We start from the raw sequence: 20384 nt of genomic DNA on the forward strand, positions 1-20384 counted from the left end.
CCGATTCGTGGCATGAACCAGGACTAAAGGGCAGCCTGTGGTCCCGGTTCAAGCCACCAACCGGGACCAATGGTGGTGGGCCAGGAGCGAGGCCCATTGGTCCCGGTTCGTCCCACCAACAGGGACCAAAGGGGCCAGACGAACCGGGACCAATGCCCCCACGAGGCCCGGCAGGCCCCTGGCCTCACGAACCGGGACTAGTGCCCCATTGGTCCCGGTTCTGGACTGAACCGGGACTAATGGGCTGACCCGGCCTAAACCAAAGCCCTCTTTTCTACTAGTGCGAGCGGCCAGGGCACACCACGGCTGCTTCTCGGCGACGGAACGCTCCAATTAGCGGAGATCTCCATCTACAACTCGACGGTGCGTGTCATACACAACGGCGACATAAAAGTCGACGCCACCGGCAACGGCATGTTTAGCGGCGTACTCAGCGACGACGACGGGCCCTACAGTCTGTCGTTCGGTAATGAACTCGTCGTGGTGGGCTGCAACGTCTACGCGACACTGCACGAGAAGAATACAAACGCCATCATAAGCGGTTGTGCTTCATTCTGCCCGAACGACGTCGTTGCGATGTACGCTCTTCTTGCCGCAACTAGCACATTTGAAACACTACTAAATTCGACCGGTCGCAAGTACTGTGACGGCATGGTTTGCTGACAGGCGGCCATCGCCCAAACCCGTCAGAATCTACCGGGCTCCGTGCAGATCAAATGGCTCCGTCCGAACCATAGCGTGGACGAGCCAGGACCGCGTTCGCGCGTGTTCGTCGCGGAGAAAGCGTGGTTCGACCAGAAATTGGTCTATGATGGTTTAATGGCAGATCCTCCGTCAAAAGATGCAATGTCAGTTCCCATTCTTCTGGACTGGGCGGTCGTTGACGAAGAGCGCCCCCCGTCAAACGAGGACAGTACGTCCTTGGGTTGCACCAGGAAAGAAGCCCTCAAGGTCTGCAAGAGCAAGAAAAGCGCCTGCAGTTCGACAGGCAGAGGGCGTCTTTGCTACTGCCAAAATGGTTAGGAAGGCAATCCTTATATCGCCGATGGATGCCAAGGTTAATATGCTCTACTTGTTTCTCAGCAATCCTCCCCAACTTCATTTAATTTGGCAGATATGCATTTTCCATTATGGCGAGAATCGATTTCGGGTTCTTCTCCTAATCCAGTACTGTTGGCTGGCCATTTGTAGATATAGACGAGTGCCACCTCCCTGCAAAAGACATCGAGTGCTACAGAGAATGTACCAACACACAGGGATCCTTCGAGTGTCGTTGCCCGCAAGGAACCGTTGGCAACCATACCCTACCAAATGGCTGCGTCCAACTCCAACCTACCACCACCAAGCCTGCTGCAAAGCCTGCTAAGACCCGTGTCCTAACTTTAAGGAGACCATTAGGCATCGGACTGCTGATTCTTTGCTTTACTCCCTCCATCCCAAAATATCAAAATTTTAAAGGTTTAAGTTTGTCCTGAGTGAAACTTTTCTACATTTGACCATGTCTATAAAAACTATACCAACATCTACAACACCAAATTTGCTTAACTAGATTCCTTGTAAAGTACTCCCTCCGTAAACTAATATAAGAGTGTTCAGATCACTATTTTAGTGATGTAAACACGTGATCTAAACACTCTTATATTAGTTTACAGAGGGAGTATATTTTTATACTATATATATATATTTATATTTGATTTTCTAGACATTAATATTTTTTCTATAAACTTGGTCAAACTTAAGGGAGTTTGACTTAGGACAAACGTAGAACTCTAAATATTTTGGAACAGAGAGGAAGTATCGGAGGCCATCCAATCAAACACACGTCATTCGCCCGATCTGTTAGTAAGCTCGCAGGGGTGGTTTGCTGGATTGTAGCATTAATTGACTGCTACATGGTTAATCTTATATACCCAAGAGATTCATCCTTACTAACTTATTTATCTCAACATGCCTATAAATAAAAATATAAGTGCATGTCACCGCGTCCTACATTTATGAATAGGGGAAGGCCCACCTCAACATGAAATCATGCATGAAAAAGACCCACCATCATATTCAACCAGGCATGAAAAATATTTTCCATTCAATTATCTACTTATATTCAAAAAATATTGTAAGAACTATACATAGTCAAATGTAGCAAGTCATATGTATTTTTTATTTTGGTTCTTATGTTATCAACCCAAGTTTCATCAATCAATTCCCGCATTCATGCGTGGATTATACTCTAGTTGCTACATGTACATGAGCCCGGTGATAGTTCCTTTTTTCAGGGATGGGCTTGACGGTAGTTAGTTTTCATTGAATTTTTTTGTTACGAACTTCTTCCAAGAATTGCTTCCAATGTTTCAATATCTATATTTACTGGAGATAATTTACATCATTATCCATGGCAACATGGCTTTGCCATGCATACATCCTTTTTTACCGGATGGAAGCATACAATACAACTAAATATGATACAATAATTATGTTTTACGGGAGACATATTTTAATGAGACAGAGCTCGTGTGCCATGGAAACATTACTTTGGCCAATTGAAGTATATCGTGTTGTAGACACATTTTAATGCGACATCTCTTGCATATAATAATTTACTATGTGGTGCGGTAGAAATTCAATGCTCAACATAAGCATTTGATCGATGCTATACTATTTATAGCTCTGGAAACAATTTTTATATGATGGAAACATTTGCTTCGCAGAGAAATCACGTGGAAGCAGAACAATAATGATCAAGCGTCGAAGCAAATTAATCCTTTATAAGTGCAATATTAGAACTCATTTTTTAAAGATTATTACAACAACACTATTTACTAGCTGGTCATGGGTATGATCCAAGTGTGCCATGGATAGGTGAATAGTACAATGGGAACAACGATCAAGAAAAGAAGCATACGCTTACAGTGGTTGTAGCAAAAAAAACAGTACGATAGAAACATATGCATGAAATAAAAGTAGGAAACATGGCTGCTAGGAAGAGTATAGCTTCATTTTTATCTCAACATGCATAAAACACACTCAAAGCATGGATTTTTATGATTGGTAGCATGATTGGTGCTGGAAAATTGTGTTCAGCGAATATTTAAGAACATACAATCCATTAATTATCTAATATAAACACATGTTGTTGTTAATATAATCATAAACATGAATGTGATGAACTATTTCATAAACCAAGAAATAACTGTCAAGCTGATTGTGGACTATTGCCACAAGCTATCTGGAGTAAGTACAATACACAAGAAGCATGCATATTTGAAAACATTAATTTAATGCAATCAAACTATAAAAATTGTAAGATTGGTTAAAGAAGAATGACGCAAACTCTACATAGAGAAGAAGCACATGTATAATACATATGGAGTACAGACATTTGGAAACATAATATTCATATAATGCAACACAACAAAAGGGGCAGTTGTTACAATGGGAAGAAGATGTCGAACCTAAAAAACCACTGTTGTCTTGCCAATTCATCTAGATGTACGATACAGATATGTGATATATATGAAGCACTTAGTATTTATAGCAAAACTAAATTGCAATCACAACACAAACCTAATGGAATAGCAGAAATCTAAAAAGGGAAATTAACAACCTTGCCTCAGAGATGTACCGGATAGATAACTAGCGGTTGGGGCGCCACCCGGTGGCGCCGCTTGAGAGTAAATTGGGGCGGTGCCAGATGGGAGGCGTCCTTTCCACTCCCCTATTTATACTGAAACAGTCGTGGTTGGTATAAAGATTCAGACAAATGATCCAATGAACTACAACAAAATATTCAAAGCTAATTCAACATTGATCGGTCACTGGTTCAGTAAAGTAATTATACTTTCTAATTAAAATATAATATATTCTTTAGTAATGTTGTGGTGAGCCTTTTATGTTATAGTGGTTGGGGCACCACCCTGTGGCGCCGGCTGAGAGATAGGGCGGTGCCAAGTCAGAGGCGCCCCCGCCACGTTGTTGGGTGTAGTTCACAATGTTATTGCATGGTCTTGACTGAAAAAAGAGAACAGTGAAAATGCAACACAATCATAGCATGGATCAGCCTGAGGAGTCGCAGATATTAATGTCCTTATAGTTTACATGACCGACGACATAAACGACAGTGGTTCAAAAGCAACTCGCGCGGCACAAAAGCGAAGGTACAATACGAGCATTTTCATCTCTTGTTGTGAAAAAGAATTCCTGACCAAAGAATTTCCTAAAGTGAAGATATTGTAACATGTACTCCACGCGAATCTCCAGTGAAGTGGCTTAATTCAGCTGATGATACTTGTCATATATAATATATCCTCACTAATTGTCTGAAAATACATGGACGTACAGAAGCCAAATCAGTTCATAGTGCTTGATGGTTCATGACTTATTCCAACTTGCATTGAATAATCATCTCGGAGGCAACTTTAAGATAATTAAAATAACTTGTCTTGCCAAGTTCAAATAAATTGAAGGAATGTATCTGACATGATCACAAAGGGGCATCATTACAGCCAATATAAAAATATAAGTATCTGCTGCAAACACAAACAGTTACAGATTCGCTTGTTGAAATTATATCTGACCAAAAATCCAATAATCTTAGCTAAAGTAGATCACCAAATAAATAGAGTATCTGTCAAGATTCACATCACTGGTCATCACTTTGAAAATAGTAGTATACTAAAGAGTAAACACATAACTATATTCTAAATTTATTATAAATATAAAAGGCAACATTAAAGCGAGCGGAAAAATAGTGAAGCCAACCTGAACGTATTGACCATCTGAATGAGCTCGAACCAGTCTCCTCTGAATCACACTAAGCCCAGTCTTGCTGGACCAATACTTGTGGAGTGCACCTCTAGAATTCCTTCCATGAAACCAGACTCACGCTGTGTGAGGAACAATGTATAAAAAAAGGAAGACAAAGATATCAGATCAAAAGGAAATATGAGGAATCCATCTATCATGCCTCTTGGATGTGTGTGTAACTTCTCATAGTGAAGAAAAACCTGACAGGAAATCTTCAGGATAGCAAAGGGAGACCAAGCAAACACAAAATGAGGCACACCCTGATGACTACTAATCCAGGAAATTATCAATTCCAGACTTTTGTTTCAATAGGAACATCGCCATCTTCATGAACCAAAAAGAGGGCAAAAATGATGAGCTATATATATTTAGGAATGATGCTCATGCATACAGTAATGAAGCAAATCACCATAGAAAAGAAATCCTTCTAGGTTCATTGCTCATGCGCAAGCAGCAATGAAATGTGAATCTTCTGTGCTTATGCCCATGATCAAACCTCTTGCACATAAAAGCTACCACGAGACCTAAAACGAGGGCGGCTGGAGAAGTAGAAAGGAGAGAAAGATGACCTGCGCCGTGAGCCTCCTATAGTTCAAGCGGTCGTCGTGGCACACTATAGCTAGTGTTCAGAGTACTCTCAACTCATCATGCGATAATTGCTCAGAGTAATCCAAGCTCCTAAAATAAGTGCCCAGAACAATCCAAACTCCTACAAAACAATATATAAATTTTTTGCTTCAGTTTGTGAAGAGTTCAAAATTACTATAGTAATCCTTGCAAAACAAATCCCATGAGAAGAACAGTGATTGCTTTAGAAGTTCAAGCAGAAACTCTGTCGGCGCAAATAAATTTTTAATGAAGAAGTCAGTATAGATGTCTACAAATAGCATATTCAAAGTTGATTGGTTGCTAGTCCTTACCAGCATCTTTAATGCAAAGGAATATGTGATCTACAATAAAGGATATGAAGGAACACTAATGGAATTCTGGGCTACGCCGAGTGCCACGGACACTCGGCAAAGGGCCGAAAACCGCCGGCAAAGCCTTTGCCGAGTGTCACCCTCGACGAAAGCCACCCGGCATACACCTTTTCGGCAAACAGGATTTTGCCGAGAGCCAGAACACGGGCACTCGGCAAAGACTTTGCCGAGAGCCAAACAGTACCACTCGGCAAAGTAAAGTAGCTAACGGATAGCAGACGGTGCCGGCGGTTCCTGACATGTGGGACCAGGCGAACATGCCGAGGGCCATCTTTGCCGAGAGCCACTCTCGGCAAAGACACCCAGTAGGTGGCTGACACGTGTCAGCTCCTGACATGTGGGACCAGGCGAACATGCCGAGGGCCATCTTTGTCGAGAGCCGCTCTCGGCAAAGCCACCCACTAGGAGGCTGACACGTGTCAGCTCCTGACATCTGGGACCAGGCAACATGCCGAGGGCCAACTTTGCCGAGAGCCACTCTCGGCAAAGCCACCCAGTAGGAGGCTGACATGTGTCACCTCCAGACATGTGGGACCACGAGAGCAGGCCGAGGGCCAACTTTGCCGAGAGCCACTCTCGGCAAAGCCACCCAGTAGGTGGCTGACACGTGTCAGCTCCTGACATGTGGGACCAGGCGAACAGGCCGAGGGCCTTCTTTGCCGAGAGCCACTCTCGGTAAAGTTGTCAGGGGCACCACAAGTTATTACCTTTACCGAGAGGCTTCTCAGTAAAGGTGTCAGGTTCTACTGGTTGGTACATCACTGGTAGAAAAAAGCCCTTTAGTCCCGGTTCGCAACAGCCTTTAGTCCCGGCTGTGCAACCGGGACTAAATATGCGCCACTAAAGACCCCCCCCTTTAGTCGCGCCCCTTACGGACCGCGACTAAAGGCTTTAGTCCCGGTTCTTGTGGCTGACCGGGACTAAAGGCCCGTCCACGTGGGCGCCCGTGGTCCGTCGGGGCGGAGGACCTTTAGTCCCGGTTCTCGTGGCCAACCGGGACTAAAGGCCTCCACCGCAGGTTTAGGGTTTTAGCCCTCCTAAACCTGGTTTCTTTTTAGTTTGGAGTGTTTTATTTCTTTTATATTTTATTTTGTGTTTTATTTTAATTTTGATAAAGTTTCAGTATGAAATTTCAAACAAGAAGAATTCAAGAGGAATATATAATATATATTCAATCTCGGGTGACCATATACAACTTCGAACAAGTTTCCATACACAATTAGGATGGATGACCATATACAACTTCGAACAAGTTTCAATCTCGGGTATGCATATAAATTTCTTCGTCCTCGGTATAGTGTTCTCCTTTAGGATTGATGACTTCCCTCATGAAAAATCCTGCTAATTCTTCTTGAATTGGTCGGAAGCGAGCTTCTGGACTAAGCCTCCTCCGCAAGTTATCCGTCGCGTTCCGCACGCTATCCGATGCCTTCCGCTCAGAGGTGTGTCTCCGGATGTTCTCACAAACATAGTATCCACATAGATTGGTCCCCGGTGGCTGCTTATCCACATTCACTAACCTTCTGAAATCTAGCTTATGTTTGAATTCACCGACAATTTCTTCTGAGAACCGTCTCCAAACCCTACAGGGCAAAGAAAATTAAATGAACAAGGGAGTTATTAGTTACTTGATATTAGGAAATGAACGAAAGAGACCGATCGATATAGAGCTCAAATGATTGAAAATAATTACTTTTGCAGCATTTTTCTCATGTCGGCCCAACGCTTTGGATCCGAATCCATAGAGTCCATGATTAGAACTCTGGAGGTGTGAAGTTCAATATTTAGCAGAATCCAGTGGAACCTGCGGACACGTTACATGCACAGTCATGCATAACTCATCGATTAGACATACCATGCATGGAGTAAACAAAAGAGAATGGGCACAAGAGAGAAACACTCACCCAAAATGGTAAGGAAATAGAATATGACTTTTGAGTTGATGCTTTCTAAGAAACTTGTACAAGTCTTTCTCCACGTCTTCGGGGTGATGTTGTAACACATGTCCATTAACGATATGTGGGTCAATGAACCCAACATCATGGATGTTTCTTATTTTGCATTCCAAATCTTCAATCTGCATAATAGCGTACGCAACAATATAGTTAGGACAATATATATATATATATATAGTGCAGGCAATGAAGAACGAGATGAGGTAGAAATAAATCACTTACAGAACGTAGCAACTCAGCATAGATTTGTCGAGGTCGCGCAGATTGAACAGCTGGAACAATTCACTCATATGAACTTCTACAGAGTACCGTTTGGTGTGATGCTCATCTGTAACATCCGCATAAACATATTCTTTGTCGGCCCATGTTATGAATTGCTTGTACCAACGTAGCAGATTTCGCATTTGTGGTGGTAGACTCTTTTCCCGCGCAGGCTCGACGAGAGGCCCATTCCGCACATATTGTAATGCTATCTCACATACTGGCGCATCCTCAAGGCCTAAGAAGGCACGAAGAGTCAAACCCATCTCGGACGCTTGTTTCATGGCACCCGCTACAGTCAATCCAAGTGCTGCCGCAGCTGCTATGATCTCGGGGTCCTCTTCCGGACCGGCTTTCACTATGAGCGGGGGGATCGATTGTTTCTTCTGCATCCCGAGCTGGTCAACTTGTTTCCCGCTTTTTTTACTTTCTTCTTTCTCCTCCTTCAATATTTTTGCTTGCCTACGAAGTTCATGTCCATAGTCGTCAGGCATATTCAGCTCGGCTTGGGACGGTGTCGTCAAAAAATCCTTAGCCCACTTCTTTTGCTTCTCAGTGAATACTTGCTTGGGCTCAGGCTCTTTTTTCGCCTTCATATCCGCCTTCCATTTCTCATAATCAGCAGACGCGGCCAATTTGGTTTCAGCTTCACTAAGTTCCCCAGGCCTTGGGAGGAGAGGCTTCAGTGATGGCTCCGGTACCCTTGTGGTCTTAGGTACATAAGGGTCCGGGTTAATAGTCCAGGAGCGGGTTTCCTTGCTGTCCGCCTGCTTCTGCTTCTTCGCCGGAGGTGGATTGGGGGGCGTCGTACCCGCCGGAGGAGGATTGGGGGGCGTCGTACCCGCCGGAGGTTGTGGATCGGGGGACGGCGTCGAATGGCGTGAAGGAGGTGTAGGTGAACCACCACGACCACCACCACCGCCACCACCGCCACCACCACCACCACCACCATCGGAGGGGGGTGGACTTGCTAGCCTTGGCGCCTCGCCTGGAAACACTATGTACTTCTTTTTCCATAGAATGAACTGGCGCTTGACATCTCCAAGTCTTCTCTCCCCTTCGGGTGTAGGTTTGTCAATCTCCAGGTCCTCAAACCCTTGGACTATGTCTTCCACCGTGACACGAGCATAGCCATATGCAATGGGGTTGTTGTGGTGGAGTGCTCCAGGTGTACAGGGTAAAGCACTGCCGCTAGCTACCTTCGTGGAAACGTTCCCCACGGGATAATGCAGATCACATTCTTTCATCTCCTTTACATCATCCACGGGGTAGTGAGGCTCCGGTGCACGAATCTCGATCATCGGTGCACTAGCACCAGGCGGGGCATCCGTGGAAGCCACGCTGCTTCTCCGCTGCTGGCTTCCGCGATCCGCTTCATGATCTTCATGCGGCCCTGCAGCCGATTTTTCTTTCACTAGTTCATGCACGGTCTGCTTCAACTCATGGAGTTCCGATGCAAACTTCGTCATAAGATCTGCATCCCGGTCCGTCTTTCTCTTACGGCTTCTGTAACAGTACGGGTCATTGTCCTGGGAAAACCCTACTTTCCACGGAACTTTGCCTTTGCCTCGTACACGTCCTCCGTGTTCATCATTCCCGAGGGCTGTTGTCAGTGCGTCTTTCTCTCTGTTGAACTTGATCAAGCCCTCTTGAGCTTGGGTCATTGCGTCAATAAGGGCTTGGGTGGGAGCAAACTGTCTCTGCCGGTGAACACACACCCCTGTCTCCGGGTCTAGCGATCCCCCATGCCCGTACCACCAGCTTTTGGCCCTTGGGTCCCATCCCTCTGTACCTAGAGGGATTCCTCGCACCCTCAGGTCCTCCTCCATCTTCTGCCACCTAGGCTCCGAAAGGCGGTATCCTCCTGGCCCCATAATATGATGGAACTTTTTCTTACTCGCATTATCCTTATTTTTTTTCGATATTTCCTTGAAATGCTCCGATTGCTTTTGCCTCACAAATTCTGGCCAATCATCTTTCAGTTTCTCATGTTGTCCATTGAAATCCGGAGTCTTGCCCTTGTTGACATAGTCACGGGTTAAATTTTTCTTGAAGTTCCGGAATGCTTCGCCCATCTTCTGAAGAGCGAACTCTTTAACTAGCCTCCTCCTCTGACGTCCACCCGGAACCTCGTTACCGAATTCATCGACTTTGTTGTATTCCGGAGGTAGAATGAAATGTTCCATAAGCTTTCTCCAGCAATCCTTTTTCGTTCTCTTGTCGACAAAACTGAAACCAAGACGTGCCTTCTTTGGCTCCTTCCATTCCTGGACGGTGATCGGGACGTTGTCTCTAACAACGACTCCGCATTGGTTGATAAACTTTGAGGTGTGCTGTAGGGGCTTGCCGGTTTCACTGACAAACTCAATGGCATATGTTTCTCCTGTTTTCATCGCCTTGGATTTGCCACGCTTTGTCGTACTCGATCCGGAGGGCTAAAAAAAGAAAGAGAGTCGCGCGCGTTAATACATATGTATTCACATTTCAGTAAGTTTGTATCACGAGAGGCTCAATGTATATATATACCTCGCCGGAGGTGGTTGCTACTTGCAATTCGAGATCGTCGGTTGTTGACGGTTGACCTCCGTCGACAATGTCCGTTCCTTCACCTTCTTGATCATCGACAATCTCTGTTCCACCGTCAAGGTTCAGATAAGAAGAGACTACATCCTTTTGTTGCTCATATTCTGAGCCCGGCACATAAGGAATCTCGTTGTTGATGATGCCCATTAAATAACGTTCAGCCTCCGGATCCCTAAGCGGCTCGGTTCTATCGTCCGCCATATGTCACTCCTGCATGTAGTAAAAATTCTTTAAGTATAAAGGAATTAAAAAATAAGATTAAGGGGACATAGAGGAGGAGGAATTAAAAAATAAGATTCTTTAAGTAAAAATTCTTTTTTTTCTTCTTCTTCCTCTTTCTTCTTTCTTTCTTCTTCTTCCTTTCTTCTTCCTCTTTCTTCTTCTTCCTTTCTTCTTCTTCCTTTTTCCTTTCTTCTTCTTTCTTTCTTCTTCTTCCTTTCTTCTTCTTTCTTTCTTCTTCTTCCTTTCTTCTTCTTCCTTTCTTCTTTCTTTCTTCTTCTTCCTTTTTCTTTTTCTTTCTTTCTTCTTCTTCCTTTCTTCTTCCTTTCTTCTTCTTTTTTTCTTCTTCCTTTTTCTTTCTTCTTTCTTTTGGTTTTCATTTGGTTTCATTTTTTCTTCTTCCTTTTTCTTTCTTGTTTTTTCTTCTTCCTTTTCTTTCTTCTTTCTTTCTTCTTTCTTTTTTTCTTCTTCCTTTTTCTTCTTTCTTTTTTTCTTCTTCCTTTGTTTTTCTTCTTCCTTTGTTTTTCTTCTTCCTTTTTCTTTCTTGTTTTTTCTTCTTCCTTTTTCTTTCTTCTTTCTTTCTTCTTTCTTTTTTTCTTCTTCCTTTTTTCTTCTTCCTTTTCTTCTTCTTTCTTCTTCTTTTTTCTTCTTCCTTTTTTTTCTTCTTTCTTTTTTCTTCTTCCTTTTTTTTTCTTCTTCCTTTGTTTTCTTCTTCCTTTTTTTCTTCCTCCTTTTTTTCTTCTTTCTTTTTTCTTCTTCCTTTTTCTTCTTTCTTTCTTCTTTCTTTTTTTCTTCTTCCTTTTTTTTTCTTCTTTCTTTTTTTCTTCTTCCTTTCTTTTTTTCTTCTGTTTGTTTTCTTGTGTTTTCTTTTGTTTTCTTTTTATTTCTTTTTCCTTTTTCTTTTACTTGTGTTTTCCTTTTTTTGTTTTTTTCTTCTGTTTGTTTTTTTGTTTTCTTTTGTTTTTTCTTCTTCCTTTGTTTTCTTCTGTTTTTTTTCTTCTGTTTGTTTTTCTTGTGTTTTCCTTTTTTTTCTTCTTTCTTTTTTCTTCTTCCTTTGTTTTTCTTCTGTTGTTTTCTTCCTTTTTCTTTTTTTTCTTCCTTTTCCTTTTTTCTTCCTTTTTCTTGTTTTTCTTCTGTTTTTCTTTTGTTTTCTTCTTCCTTCTTTCTTCTTCTTCCTTTTTCCTTTTTCTTTCTTCTTCTTCTTCTTTTTCTTCTTCCTTCTTCTTCTTCTGCCGGCGCGCGGAGGACGGCAGGCAGGGCCAGCGGGCGGCGGGCGGCAGGGCGGCGGGCGGCGGGCGGCGGGCGGCGGGCAAGGGCCGGCGCAGGGCACGGGCGGCGGGCAAGGGCAGGGCACGGGCGGAGGCGGCGCTCACTGGGGACGGGGGCGGCGGCGCGCAGGGCTTCGGCGTCGGCGTCGGCGTCGGGGCAGGGCTTCGCCGTCGGCGTCGGCATCGGGGGCAGGGCTTCGGCGTCGATCGGCGTCGGGGCAGCGCTTCGGCGTCGAGAGAGAGGAGAATGGGAAGTGGCGAAACTGCTAAGTGCAGTATTTATAGACGCACCTTTAGTCGCGGTTGGGGAGGCGGACCGCGACTAAAGGTACCCTTTAGTCGCGGCTGGCCACACCAACCGCGACTAAAGGGTACCCTTTAGTCGCGGTCCGCCTCCCCAACCGGGACTAAAGGGTTTTGGCGCCGCTTTCGTTCCCGCGCAGAAAGACCCTTTAGTCGCGGTTGGGGACAACAACCGCGACTAAAGGGTACCCTTTAGTCGCGGTCCGCCTCCCCAACCGGGACTAAAGGGTCTGTGCTGGAACTGGCGCGGTGCGGTGGGATGTTTAGTCCCACCTCGCTAGCCGAGAGGCTTCGACAGTGGTTTATAAGCGCGGCTGCGCTCACCACTTCGAGCTCCTGTCAAATGCAGGCTTACGGGCCTATTCTGTCACTTGTGCCTGTGGGCCTACTGGGCCTTCTGCGGGCCTGAATCCTGGCCCATTAATGGGTTTCTAGTCGTATTCAGGCCGTGGTGGCCCAGTAGGTGGCGTATTTTTATTTTTTGCCTGTTTTTGTTTTCTTTTTTGCTTTATTTATTTTGTTTTGTTTCTACTTACAACAAAAAACTTATTTATTTTATTTTATTTTGTTTCTAATTACTTATTTATTTTACTTTATGATAATTATTTTTGCTATTAAAGTTTCTAATTACTTATTTATTTATGTTATTAAAATTTATTTTATTTTGTTTGTACTTATATATTTTATTAAAGTTTATATTATTCTTGTTTTTCTTCTATTTTTTTCTTCTGTTTTTTTCTTCTGTTTGTTTCTTCCTTTTTCTTGTTTTTCTTCTTTTTTTTCTTCCTTTTTTCCTTTTTCCTTTTTTCTTCTGTTTTTTTTCTTCTGTTTGTTTTTTCTTCTGTTTTTTCTTATGTTTTCTTCTGTTTGTTTTTTCTTCTGTTTTTCCTTTTTTCTTCTGTTTTTTCTTCTGTTTTTTTCTTCCTTTTTCCTTCTTTCTTCTTCTTCCTTTTTTCCTTTTAAAAATCAGAAAAATAAAACTAATTCATTTTAAAATCTTAAAAATACAATTGTATATCAAAAAAATCAAAAAAATAAAACTAATTCATTTAAAAATCCCTTGAAGGTTTGACAAAAGGTTTGATACATCATTCAGTTCATCGACCAAATACAAAGTTTGGTACAATAAATTATTACACATCAATTCTTCCCTTGTGTCCCTGCTTGCTTACGATTGTGCCGTATCCATGGAGCATCCTCATCATTTAACTTAATGCTTGGGTCAGTGTTCACTTTGAAGGGCGGAATTTCACCAAACATATTATAATCTTCTGACATGTCTGTCTTGTCCTCCACTCCCACGATGTTTCTTTTCCCTGAAAGAACAATGTGGCGCTTTGGATCATCGCATGATGTACTGATCGTTTTCTTATCTTTCCGTTTCCTCGGTTTGCTACTCATGTCCTTCAAATAAAAAACCTGAGCGACATCTTTGGCAAGGACGAATGGTTCGTCAAGGTAACCAAGATTGTTGAAATCCACCATTGTCATTCCGTATTGCTCGTCCACCTTTACCCCACCTCCTGTTAGCTTGAACCATTTGCACCGGAACAAAGGGACCTTAAAGGAGGGTCCATAGTCAAGTTCCCATATCTCCTCTATGTAACCATAATATGTGACCTTTTGCCCATTCTCGGTTGCTGCATCAAAGCGGACACCACTGTTTTGCTTGGTGCTCTTTTTATCTTGGGCGATGGTGTAAAATGTATTCCCATTTATCTCGTACCCTTGGAAAGTCGTTATAGTCGAAGATGGTTTCTTGGCCAACATGTACAGCTGATCTCCAACATCATTGTCATTCATTAAATGTTTTCGCAACCAACTGCCGAAAGTCTCCATGTGGGCCTTTCTAATCCAGGATTCAGGCTTCCCCGGGTTGTCCGAGCGTAAAATATTCTTGTGTTGCTCGAAGTACGGAGCCACCAAGCTGGAATTTTGCAGAACTGTGTGGTGTGCTTCAGTCATAGAATGACCGTCCATACATATCGTGGATTCCCTTCCGATCTTGCCTTTTCCACTTAGTCTCCCCTCGTGCCGCGATTGAGGAATACCAATCGGCTTAAGGTCAGGAACATAGTCAATAAAGAACTCAATTACCTCCTCATTTCCATAGCCCTTGACGATGCTTCCTTCTGGCCTAGCACGGTTACGAACATATTTCTTTAATACTCCCATGAACCTCTCAAAGGGGAACATATTGTGTAGAAATACAGGACCGAGAATGGAAATCTCTTCGACTAGGTGGACCAGGAGGTGCGTCATAATATCAAAGAAGGATGGTGGGAACACCAACTCGAAACTGACAAGGCATTGGACCACATCGTTCTGTAACCGTGGTAGATCTTCTGGATTGATTACCTTCTGAGAGATTGCATTGAGGAATGCACATAGCTTCACAATGGCTACTCGAACATTTTCCGGTAGGAGCCCCCTCAAAGCAATCGGAAGCAATTGCGTCATAATCACGTGGCAGTCGTGAGAATTCAGGTTTTGGAACTTTTTCTCCGCCATGTTTATTATTCCCTTTATATTCGACGAGAAGCCAGACGGGACCTTCATACTGCTCAGGCATTCAAAAAAAATGACCTTCTCTTCTTTGGTAAGAGCGTAGCTGGCACGACCTTGAAACCATTCCGGATGCCGGTCATCTGGGTCTTTCAAAAGTTGCTGGTCCTGCCGTGCTTCCTTTGTATCATTTGTCTTCCCATACACGCCCAAGAAGCTTAGCAGGTTCACGCAAATATTCTTCGTAACAAGCATCACGTCGATTGCAGAGCGGACATCTAGGACTTTCCAATATTCTAGCTCCCAAAATATAGATTTCTTCTTCCACATGGGTGCGTGCCCGTCAACTCCCCGCGGAACTGATTGTCCGCCAGGACCCTTTCCAAAGATGACTTTCAAATCCTTGACCATATCAAATATCTCAGCACCAGTACGTTCCGCAGGCTTCGGCCGGTGATCTGCCTTGCCGTTGAAATGCTTGCCTTTCTTTCTTACGTTATGATTTCGGGGAAGAAATCGACGATGACCCAGGTACACGTTCTTCTTACAATTAACCAAACGTACACTTTCAGTCTCATGTAAGCAGTGCGTGCATGCATTGTATCCCTTATTTGTCTGTCCCGAAAGGTTACTGAGAGCAGGCCAATCGTTGATGGTTACAAAAAGCAACGCTCGTAGGTCAAATTCCTCTCCTTTGTGCTCATCCCAGACACGTACACTAGGTCTGGCCCACAACTGTAAAAGTTCTTCAACTAATGGCCTTAGGTACACATCGATGTCGTTGCCGGGTTGCTTAGGGCCTTGGATGAGAATTGGCATCATAATGAACTTCCGCTTCATGCACAACCAAGGAGGAAGGTTGTAGATGCATAGAGTCACGGGCCAGGTGCTATGGCTGGAGCTCTGCTCGCCAAAAGGATTAATGCCATCAGTATTTAGACCAAATCTTATGTTCCTTGCGTCAGCTGCAAAATCTTTGAACACTCTGTCGATCTTTCTCCATTGCATTCCATCAGCGGTGTGTCTCAACTCCCCGTCGGACTTACGGTCCTCTTTGTGCCATCGCAACGACTTGGCATGCTTTTTGTTCATGAACATACGTTTCAACCGTGGTATTATAGGAGCATACCACATCACCTTGGCGGGAACCCTCTTCCTGGGTTTCTCGCCCTCAACATCGTCACCAGGGTCATCGCCTCTGATCGTATAACGCAATGCAGTGCATACAGGGCATTCATTCAAATTCTCGTATTCACCACGGTAGAGGATGCAGTCGTTAATGCATGCATGTATCTTCAGAACCTCTAAACCTAGAGGGCAGACAACCTTCTTTGCTTCGTACGTACTGGCGGGCAACTCGTTATTCTTCGGAAACATATTCTTCAACATTTTCAGCAGATTTTCAAATGATGAGTCACCTACACCTTCCTGTGCCTTCCATTTTAGCAAATCCAGTGTGCAGCCCAGCTTTTTCAGACTATTATCGCATCCTGGATACAACGACTTTTTGTGATCCTCTAACATGCGATCCAAATTCTCCCTCTCCTTGTCAGTTTCGCAGCGTCTCCGTGCATCAGCAATGGTCCGACCAAGATCATCAGCGGGCTCATCATGTGCCTCTTCTTCACCTTCACCTAACCCTTCCCCACCTTCAGCATCATCCTCCATGAAAGTATCACCGAAATGATCATGATAGTTGTCATCGATATCATCCCCTTCTTCACCTTCTTCCATTCTAACCCCTCTTTCTCCATGCTTGGTCCAACAATTATAGCTTGGCATGAAACCGTGCCGAAGCAGGTGCATGTGAACGTCTCTTGAGGAGGAGTAACCCTTCTGATTCTTACAGACAGCACATGGACAGATAATAAAACCTTGCTGCTTGTTCGCATTTGCCACTACGAGGAAATCTTTCAAACCCGTAGTGAAGTCGCCGGAGAGTCGGGGACCGTACATCCATTGCCGATTCATCTGCATTATTATTATATAAAGTATATAATTAACCATCATGCATTTGTTAAACTAACTAGCTAGAAATAATACAAATTAAACAATGAACTACACACATGCATATTTTATCAATGACACATGAAAGGTTCAAGTTGCTAACCGCGATCGCGGAGGAAAAATAAATGAGAAAGCTCAAGTGTGGCTCGGACACTTCATATCATGTTTGTTTCAGGCTCTCGGGCATTTCATCAAACACCTTGTGTGCATAGGAGGAACCAAAAGCAAACCCACCACCCCCTTCTGAAAATTGTGAAGTGAGCTGAGTGAAGTGAAGTGAGCTGAGTCCTATATATAGGGATGGGCCTTTAGTCCCGGTTGGCCTGGCCAACCGCAACTAAAGGCCTTCGGGGACCTTTAGTCGCGGTTGGCCAGGCCAACCGGGACTAAAGCCCCTCCCGTCCGCCAGCTGGATGGGCCTTTAGTCCCGGTTGGCCTGGCCAACCGCGACTAAAGGCCTTCGGGGACCTTTAGTCCCGGTTGGCCAGGCCAACCGGGACTAAAGCCCCTCCCGTCCGCCAGCTGTCGACCGAGCGCGCTGGGCCCAGATAGTTGGTCGCGGGTCTTCTCCCGAACCGCGACTAAAGACCCCTTTGGTCGCGGTTCGATTGTTTTGGGGACTAATGGGGGCGTATGGAAGCCTCTTTTTCTACCAGTGCATGTTTACCGAGAGGCCTCTCAGTAAAGGTGCATTATGGTCCAGTTTCACAGTTATTACCGAGAGCCACCCTCGGTAATGGTGTGCCCAGGAGCCTTTTTTCTGTTTCTGTTTCTTTCCTGCAGCGAAACATGTACAGCAGCAACATATAGTTCATCACACATAGAACATGTCACATATAGGCATCATTGAACAAAAGAAGCAATGATTCTGAAAAGCATTCCACATAAAAGCAATAGTGCATAAAAGGTGAAATAGTAGTGAAGACACTCGACAACCACAAGTTTACAAGTCTCAAGATGCAAGAGTTCTCAACATATAAGGAACAGTTTCAAACATAACATAACATGAAGTTCACGCAATTTTGGAGATCGGAGTGATAACATCAACATTACAAGGCATCATTCCGTTTGCTGCCCCAACTCCATCAATCGGAGTGATAACATCAACATTAGAAGGCATCATTCCCTTTGCTGCCCCAACTCCACCAACTTAGGTGGAACTACCGGAACATTGTTCGACCCTTGTGATGGGTTGAGCTGTGATGGATTGACCCAATAGTCAGATGAATGCATATGGTAATGCCGAAAATGGTGATAGAAATAGTGTGAACGAAACTCACAATGTTCCACTCTGGCGTCGGTGGCATCTCTAGCACTGGTTGGCATTGCATGGAATAAAGATTGGCCACCATATGTTGTAAAGACTTCACTAGATCATCTTGTGCCTTCAGCTTGGCCCGGTTTTCATCTCGTTCTTTCTCGGTGTCAATCAGTCGAGTCTACAATATGGCAATGCAAATGTCATTCATGTTGAAATGCAAATATGCAGGACCATGAAGGATCAATGAAGAAGCACTGACCTGAATATCCTCAATAATGCTCACGGAATGTGGTACGTGACGCTCTACCGTAGGAGTAGAGCCAGTACTCATAGCACGGAGCGTGTTGACTCTCGGAAGGGAGGAGGTTATGACAGAATCAAGGTGAACCGCCATCCGGCCATTCGGTCTACCGCCTGCCGCGGCAATGGCCACAAGAGGCTCAAACGGTAGCACGTGAGGATCAGCGTCAGGCCCGTACGTCTCCTTCAATTTTTTGGTGTAGTTCTCTCCATCTGACCGGGCTTTAGAGCTGATCCAGTCCCTCTCCGGGTGGAGAGGGTCCTTGTCCTTGTCGTCTTTGGTACGTTTGATGGTCCATGCCTCGAAGTAAGTGATATCCTTGCCAGTGTCTTCTTTCTGCAAAAGAAAGCGATCCAAACAATCAAGGGGATGCTCACAAATGAAAGAGAACATGATGAAAAGGATGTGGTTGCCTACATGTTTTGAGACGACACCTGGGATGGTGAGGTTGCCTTGACGGTGTCCTCGACCCCCATCAACTTACACCGTTCAGATATTACTTTGTGTTCATCCTGCCACCCTGGATCTGTCCACCGTTCGACGATCTTCTTCCAGCACGGACGTTTGTCAGCGCACCACCGAGGAATCACCTGTAAATTAAACAAATGCATCTTAGTAAGGATTCTAATTTTGCGGTAATGTAGGGAATAGCAAGCATCCATCGTCACTTGCCTTGAAGTAATTGTCCTGTGAAAGATGCGTCCCTCGAGCCTCCTGTTTGGAAATCCTATGGTTGAGATAGTCCGCGTGATACTTGACCACTAACCGGACGCGCTCCTCATAGTGCATGTCGTGGACTAGTTTCTTGGCAAATATTCTCGACCACCAAATTTGCATGATCCTTCTGACCCTCAACGCATGTATAAAAATCCTACAAACATGCATACATGTGAGAAGGGTTAAATCATGACTATGGCAAATTTAAACCTTTTGGTATTGACATTTAGGTGTTTGAAAGGACTTACCCAGAAATCGTTGACCACTCGCATGGCTCTGTTATCATAAACCCTCTGACGCATATCCAGGAAATCCGGTGCAAGTTTGTAGTGATCCCATGACCAAGCTGGCTCAATGATACCGTTCGGCAAAGTGACCAGTCCAGGATAATTTAACCTACAAAGACCCCCAATGATGCCACTCGGCGACCGTGGCAGACGCCTCTCACCACCTTTTACTAAGCTTCTGCATTTCGAAGAGTGAAGTCATATTATATGTGAGGAAATGACAAAAGGTACAATTTATATGGGATGAGTCGAGATAACCACTTACTTCTCTCCCATTGGTTTAATCAACACGTCTCTATGCACATATGGATGTCTTGGAAGCTTTGAAGGACCACGCAGCCACACTTTCCCTCCGGAAGTAGTGCTGATAGTCGAACCGCTCTGTTGCGAACCGCTCACCTCGTGGTGCTCTGTCACCCGTGAGGGTCCATCCCCACCCTCAGAAACCTGACGAACAACCAGCCTCCTCTCGACGGCGTCGTCCTCCACCACCTCCTCCTCCTCATCCTCCACCACCTCCTCCGCAAAATCCTCCTCGTCCTCCTCCTCACACGCCTCATCCCCATCCTCTGTTTCCTCCTCCTGAGCACGGTGAAGCACTGCATCAGAGGGTCGAGGAGAAGAAAGAGGTGCTCTACTCCGGGCTGCTTTGCGTACTCCTCCTCCTGCCTCACATACTCCCCCTCCTCGTCCACCTCCTCGTCCGCCTCCTCCTCCTGCCTCACCTACTCCCCCTCCTCGTCCGCCTCCTCCTCCTGCCTCACCTACTCCCCCTCCTCCTCCGCCTCCTCCTCCTACCTCACCCTCCCCCTCCTCGTCCACCTCCTCGTCCGCCTCCTCCTCCTGCCTCACCTACTCCCCCTCCTCGTCTGCCTCCTCCTGCCTCACCTACTCCCCATCCTCGTCCGCCTCCTCCTCCTGCCTCACCTACTCCCCC

The 20384-nt window shown here is 44.8% G+C and overlaps 1 pseudogene; it reads left to right on the forward strand.

Annotated features, from left to right (window-relative positions):
• Positions 1-20384, forward strand: part of LOC123169126 (wall-associated receptor kinase 5-like) — a 50146-nt pseudogene that overhangs the window by 9620 nt on the left and 20142 nt on the right.

The sequence above is a fragment of the Triticum aestivum genome, chromosome 7D, assembly GCF_018294505.1.
Source record: "Triticum aestivum cultivar Chinese Spring chromosome 7D, IWGSC CS RefSeq v2.1, whole genome shotgun sequence".
Lineage (NCBI taxonomy): Eukaryota > Viridiplantae > Streptophyta > Magnoliopsida > Poales > Poaceae > Triticum > Triticum aestivum.